This window comes from Sinocyclocheilus anshuiensis, unplaced genomic scaffold, assembly GCF_001515605.1.
Source record: "Sinocyclocheilus anshuiensis isolate Anshui unplaced genomic scaffold, SAMN03320099.WGS_v1.1 scaffold101, whole genome shotgun sequence".
NCBI lineage: Eukaryota > Metazoa > Chordata > Actinopteri > Cypriniformes > Cyprinidae > Sinocyclocheilus > Sinocyclocheilus anshuiensis.
This window is the reverse complement of record NW_015540892.1, coordinates 1,973,738-1,981,511: the sequence shown is the minus strand read 5'-3', so window position 1 is coordinate 1,981,511 and position 7,774 is coordinate 1,973,738.

Genomic DNA, 7,774 nt, shown 5'->3' with positions numbered 1-7,774 from the left:
ACATTTAGGAGAGATAAATAAATATTTTTGAAAACTCCCTAACCCGCCCCCCCCCCCCCCCCAAAAAAAAAAAAAAATCCCATCAGACTGAATTTACTTAAATTTATTTTACCTGTAATTAATTCTGCAAAATAAGGTGTGCTGCAGATGTGCACGTTTAGATGTGTGATTCCCCAGGCATCACTGAATTGTTTGTTTCTTTAAGCTTGTTCGGTTTATTTAAAGTTCATAAAAAGACATCAACTTTTAACTATGTTTTTCTTTCTAAAAATACCTAAACCTACTGGAAATGTTTCTTAATTTTCCCAAATAAATGGGTCACTTTAATAACCAGCAGAATTTGGTGGTATAGATAAAGCCATATGGTTCTGTGGCTTGTGTTTACGACTTCAGCTGAAGTAGCTATTATAGCTCTTTTGTCAATGACAGAATTTTCACTTTTGGGTTTCTATCCATTTACGACTCATTCATTTTGGGTCTACATTTTTTTCTCATGAACCTTACTTGACCAACCAACAAAAAAAAAGTGCAGGAAAGCCAATGTCAGGTCACATTTAAGTTTCCCAGAGGTACACTGCTTAGGTTGTGCACCTCTGACAGGAGTTTCCATCTTTTTCTGAATGTCCTGACGAATCATTGATTTGCACTTCATTCCTGATCATTCCCTCCCACTGCAAAGCCTCTCTGTTTGACTTCCCTGCACAAAAGCCAAAGAAACAGAAAGGACAGGGTGAATTAGAGAGAACTGACATCAAGAACAATGCCAGAACTCTGCTTTGATTTTGCGTCACTGGTAATATAAATAAACCAATAAACGCAAATACTAAGTCACAGAACCAAAGAATGTGTATCCTGTGTTCATCTCTGTCTGACTGTATCTTCTCTTTCAGATGGTAGCTGTCCATTACATTAAAGAAGCCTAAAAGGAGACATCAGGAAATCTTTTGTCTTTCAATGTGAGATCTGGAGGATCTTTAAATTACACCTTGTTCAAAGCCTGAACCTTGGCCTAAAGTGTCCAAAGATAACCATTAACTGTCCCTTTTAAGTGTTTACATTAAGTGTACCATAAAGTTTAGATGAAAATGCCATGTTTAAACTGCTCTGCTAACAGTCTCTGATTCTAAACCAATTCTGGACACTTGAGACTGTCTACCATTAGTTTTTAAAATACCAACTTTACAATTTTTAAATGAATTGTTAATGGATAGTTGATGGTTTTTAACACAAATGTATACTATTTAACTTTATTTCCTTTTTAGTATATTAAAATGTACATTTCATTCAGTCACAATCACTTCAGGCTGTAAGTACTTTATGGAGATTAAAATATATTTAACTTAAAACAATGTAAATACGTTTTAAAGAAACATCAGTTCTATGCCCTGACGGAAGGCTGAGGTTAAAAAATGGAGTAGGCTATACTTTCAATACGATTTATTATTTATATATGCTATAATAGTTTAGATTTATCAACTCTCCCAATACTTAAAAAAAAAACATATATAATGTTTCACATGCTGAGTTCTTCAAGGCCTGCAGATTCTGGTAAGCTTTGTAAATCAATTTTTTTCATTTGAAATAATTGGGTATATATGTGCCAGCTCCATCAACTCCTTCACATAAACTGCAAATAAATTGTTTAGGATTTTTTCACAATTCTTGAAAAGAAGAAGTAGAAGAACATGTTGATAAAATGAATCCAAGCTCCATTCAGCTGATACATAAACGTTTTTCTTCGGTTTTGTAGCCTGTTTCTTCTCAGTAAAATCTGTGGGCTGTTGAATAAATGCATTAACCGATGTAAACAAAACCGCGCTTAGTGTCCTCTACCGCGGGTCACTAACACGAGAAGGTCTCCATGCATGGAAGAAGAATGTAGAATTTGAGCTTGTGCTAAAATGACGTATATTATAAAACCATAACAAAACACCCTTATAAGCCGGTGTGGTCTCTTCAGTGTGGTCCAGAGCTTCACTATCAAAGCTACAGGTGCTGCACAAGTGGAGGATATCAAAAGCGCTGCACCTCCTAATGAAACAATGTTGTTACAATAGGCTACTTATCTTTGAACCTCATCTAGTACCTTGCGACAAAAGCTCAATGAATAAACACCAAACCATGCAGAACTACCCCCACCGCCTTCACCCATGGCGCTTTGTTTCTCAAAATCGTTTGCAATGTTTTTGCCTAGCTACTAAATGAAACGGCCACAACAGAGCAGAAGATCAACAAACGTCAGATGTCCCTCGATATTTACAATTTTTCACCGAAGAACGTTTTTTTTTTCTCTCCCAAAGAGGATTCAAATTAAACACTTGCTCTTTAGGCCTACTGATGCAGACATAGCCTATCCGATTAGTCAACATTTGAAGTGGATCAACAAAGTTAATCAAAGTTGTCCTAAGACAAGAACGTATTTTGGCTTTAGGTTTTAGGACAACTTTGATTAAAGGTTTTGATCCACTTCAAATGTTGAACTAGTTTAGTTTTTCGTTTGGGTGTGAATAAAGCAAAGAACTGCAGTTACACCCTTGTCCACTAGATGTCGCTAAAGTATTTGATAACACCGAACCGAGCGGGCTGCTGTGTTTACCTTCTGGAAATCTGCAGGCAAACACTGAAGTATCTGATCTCTGCAGAACTTCTGTTCAGGCAGAACCTACCTATTAAACACTAAAGAATGCATATTAAGCTTATAAGAATATTTAAACAACTTACCAGTAATACATGTAGGAGTTATTGCGCAATTTAACGCCTTCAGACCAGGAAACAGCTAGTCGTTAAGAAATTGGGGATCAGGAGAAAATTGGACACGACAAGGTCTGCAAAATCAAGACGGCGCCCCCTGGTGAACCGAGAACACAGAAATCCTCTCTCAGCATGCTTCGTGAGGCTATTCACCTGCAACAGACGGACATCTAACAAACCAGAAAATATAGACATTTATTAAACGACCATATGTTAATTAAGCTGCTATTTCTTTTTAGTTACACATTGTATTCTCATATGCCGCAAAAGCTTGCATGAGTAACAAATAATGAAACAATTGCAATGTGTTCTAGTACAGCCTAAAGTGTATTATTTTATTTGTATTAAATGAGAACCAAAAGACCACTTTAATTTGCCTGTAATCTCACAATGAAAGAGTTGGTCTTTAACTGATTTAATGTAATCTTTGGCTAAAGGACATTACTTGCAGTCAAAAATATGAACATATTTAAACAATATGAATAATGTTAATATTTTTTCTCAATAGAGATTTGACTTTTAACAGCCAGTTGGAAAATGTGTAATGAATTGTAGGCTATTTCATAGGGACATATTCATCATTAAGTTTTCTTTTTTTTTTCTTTTTTTTTACATGAGCTATAATGCTAGAAAGACATTAAATATGCCAGCCTAATTTTAGGCAGCAGATAATAATGCACACATTGTGTGATTATGCATTGTAAAATTCCAAAATCATCATCACTGAAAAGAACAGCAATAGATTTAATAATACCGAAATAAGTATCAACATCTGAGCATAAATAATTGCAGAAATTAACAATAAGTGTCACAGAAGCAAAATACAGTGATATAATATGCCTTAGAGACAATGAATTTATTTGAATAATATTATGTGCAAATGATAATGCCTGTTTCTCTTCCACTGACATTTTGTTTTTCAAAAATCTTAGTAAAAATGCAAAATGATAATGAATATCCAACAGATAAGATGCCTAAATATCATCATTTACATTATGGGTTATCACAGCATATGGCAGGTTTGTGTGATATTACCCTAGAGGGGGGTGGATTTTGATGAACTCAATTCAGTTACACTAAAAGTGATTTTAATATAATTATTTTCATCCCGCATTTGGATATAATACTTTCTTAATCTACATTACAAAAGAAGACATTTACATACAGGGGGAAAATGCAGAATTTAATGAATAAATAATGTATATATATATATAAATAAAATAATTTTTCTTTCTTTCTTTCTTTCTTGGTTGCACATGTGTTGTGTTTATACATCATAATGTCACATTTACTGCTTGTATCTGTTGGTTTGGGTGGTTAGTGTTGGTATGTGAAATTTTAAGATGGTGAAATGTTTATTTTAAGAAAGTGCAAGGTGGAGTAATAATTTTTCTTTCTTTCTTTCTTTCTTTCTTTCTTTCTTTCTTCTAGTAGGGGGCAGTGTAATTGTGGAGTAACTTTAATTTCGTATTTGTTCCCTTCAAAATCTCTGTTACACATCAGGTTGTTTAGACAATGTGTGAGGACATTCTGCTGTGCACCTCTATAACAGAAGTTGTTTCAGGGTTGTAGGTAGGAAGGGGAAAAAATTAAACGAATGAGCACAAATTATGTAAACATTATGTAAAACATTATGTAACCTGGTTGACAGTTAGCAAAAATCACAATGTAAATAAACTCCACAAACACATAACTGTTTTATTATTATAAATAATGACATAGAAAATCCCAAGCAAAAGTTGAAGACTCAAGTAACATTCTGAATTTATCTCCAAACGTCGATGAGAGGCTGGATCTACAGAACGCAGAAGAACACCATGGCAGATAATTTAACTCCGTATTAAACTGCGCACCATTGTTTTAAAAGGCCTGTCTGAATGTTCTTTTACCTGCTGCCAAATGACTTACATTTGCATGTCATTGGCCGCCCCGCTTTCATCCAAAATAACACTCATTGCGTAATAACAAGATGAACTGTGTCAGAAATACTTACTGATGCTCCAGTGCGGAGGTACATCTGCCTGCCTCTCTTCTCCCACCGCACGCGGTTTAGAGCTGCACAAAGGGTGATGGGCAGTCGTTAGGTGGACACTTGGGCTTTTGATTTTTAATTGTAATTGTAATCCTCTCCACTTGAGGGCTGAAAATGTGCCGTTTGAAATCTGGACGGAAGATGGAGGGGGAGAGGTGATGTTCAGAGAGGCCCTCTTCATGCTGGCGATACATTAAAAGGTTTAATCCAACTGAAATGTAAATCACAGTTCTTGAAAACAAATTAAGGGGAAAGATAACAGAGCCGCACACCATCAATACACCATCAGCCCGGTCTCCGGCGTGGCCTACTCTGTGCCTGAAATTACGCCAGGCTTGTTACCATGGGTAATGGTACACTGTCAGGTGGGCTGATTGCAAGGTTATGGTAAACAGAGCAGTCAGACGGCGCTCGATGAATTGAGGAGAAGAACAGACAGGCCATCACAATCACCCGGTGGTTCAGACAGACCGCACTCACTTGTGGTTACGGTGATCCCTCATATTTGTGTATTCAACTTCAGTGATTTTGCGGGGCCCCCACACATTGTTTTTCTCTGTCTGACATTACGAGCAGTGTAATTGTAGAGTAACACAACAGTGCTGTCTACCTTGACCCTACGTTGAGCCGAATGTTGCCCGACAGATGCGACCCTCTGAGCATTGCGTTTTTATGGTGATTATTGTTGCCCAAGAAATACTTTCATCTCTCAAATGTATCTACTTTTGTCTCAAACCTTCCGAAACAATGCAGGACCTCAGGGTTTAAGGTTAGGGGTTAAAGCAAAGGCAGATTCGAGCCTTACCATTGTACCATGCATCCGTGGCGTAAAGGAGTTCTGGGTGTTGTCAGTAAGAGAGGGACAGGTCAGCCTGCTGACCAGTTTTTTTTCCCTGCGCTTCTCTTTTATCCCCTGTGGTACCATTATCCACCTCAATCAGTCTCTTGTTTGGGCCTCTTTGACTCAATTAAGGAGAGTTGAAGTTACAAATTTGTTACAAATTAAGCTTATTGAGATCCTGAAAAGTTGAGCTGGGCCACAGAAAGGGTTGAAGTAGTTTGGATGAGTGTAGCCGAGCTTGCCCCTCATCCCTGGCCCGGGGCCCTGATGCTAGCGATACCCTGAGGTCTGGAGAAGAGGCTATCCTTCTGGAGCTCCCTCTCCATTAGGGAACAATCACCGGCATTGTTAGCCGTGGAAGTGATGAGATTGCAAATCGAATCCTGCTGGAGGACACAAAGATGGTGGGATCGTTTTAGTGCAACCGGAGCTCTAGGCAGGTGCCCCTCTCTGAGTCTTTAATTGATCTCATTTGTTACTTATACCTCCCGATCAGACCGTTATCACCGCGGCCCCGTCACGGATGGTCCCGCCGTGTCACTGTGACGACAAGGTGATGGGTTGCTTGGGGGGTGCACAACCAGGGCGAGTAACCCATGCGAGCTGCCCCTCTACTCTTACCGGCTTCATTTCAGGAGCGCTTACCGTTGCCCTGAAACAGGACGCTCCCAAATATCCCAATTACACCAGCACTTCATGTCCTTTTGTAACAGGATTTCTCTTACTTTCCTCTCTGTACCACAAAGGGGCTGATTGTACTTCAAACAGCAGCCTAAACAGGCATGTCTGTTTTACAGGAAGTCGGCGGATCGCATGTGTGGATAATTGCCCAAAGCTTTCAATGGCCCCCAGTAGAGTCCTGTAATAGTCTCGGAGTTATGTAAACTGTCATTTTTACAGCTGCCTCCTTACACCCCTTTCTTGGCTCCCATTTAAACTCATATGAACAACACTGTTGGTAGCATATCCAGAAAGCTCATTATCTCTGTGAGATTCAAACAGGCTGCCAACTTAGAGAGTTCACCTGACTGTATTTTATTTGTCGTTTTACTTAGAAGTTAATGCATTTGAGAAGCTACTAAAGTAAATCATTCTGCTTAGGCCTTTCACAGTTAACTATTAACATAAAAATAGTATCTGGTTGATGACGGTGAACTTTTCTTCACTTAAAGATCACTAGTGTTTCCGTCAATGTGAGTGCGGCAACCAAGCAACATAGACTATGTCAGTCTTAGTTCAGTGAACAAATGAGCACGTGAGCTTAATGGTCCCTTAGGTGCAGCGGATGGTCGGTCAGTTCTTTTGTCTGATTTTGTTCCGTCTCTGTCTTTTTTTTTAACCATGTCACTGTCTTCAAAGTTGGTGTGAGGCTGTAGACCTCGCCTGGAGCCCAGTGTGCAGTTGAGTTGGCTGTCAGAGGAAGTGATGGTGGCTTTACAAACCCAATTAGCCAAATTCTATCTGATTTCAAAAAACGAATCACATTTTTACTTCACCCCCATCCGTCATCTGCCAATTTCCCTGGAAGTTAAAGTGCCACCAATTACTGCCCAGCGGCACTAGCTCTGGCACAAGCGCAGCATGTTTCAGGCATCGAGTGGCATCTTGTGTGGCTTGGTCTTTGTCAGCGGGAATGAGAATTAAATTAGACTAATAGGAGGCTTGTTTCCAGCCACTGATTAAAAGGCCTAGGAGTTCCTCAGGCATTGCCTAGATCCAGGTCTACACATCCTCGGAGAGAGCGAGAGCGAGCGAAGGCGAGAGGTGGCTCCTGTAATGTCATTTCGGACATCAGCACGTCTGTCTCCTCAGGGTCATTCTTCCTCAGACTTACTTTTTTGTCCACGGAACATGGGCGAGGAAACACACTCTTCCTTTGGGGTGCTAATTAAGGGAAGCATCCAAAATTAATCAGCAAATTCACTAGGGCGAAGGGCGATCTGTTTGAAGGCTTGGAAACAAAGTGCGCTCGAACCAGGCACAAAGAAGCCCTCGGCTATGGACTCAGAGAAAAACAAGTGCACAGACGGCGATCTGACACAAAAATTCATATAAGTATAACATTTTACACTCATTTTTCTTGTCAGCTTGTCACATTGAATTATAAAGGTTGATTCGCTTATCTGGCTAAGCGAGATCATACGAGCCCG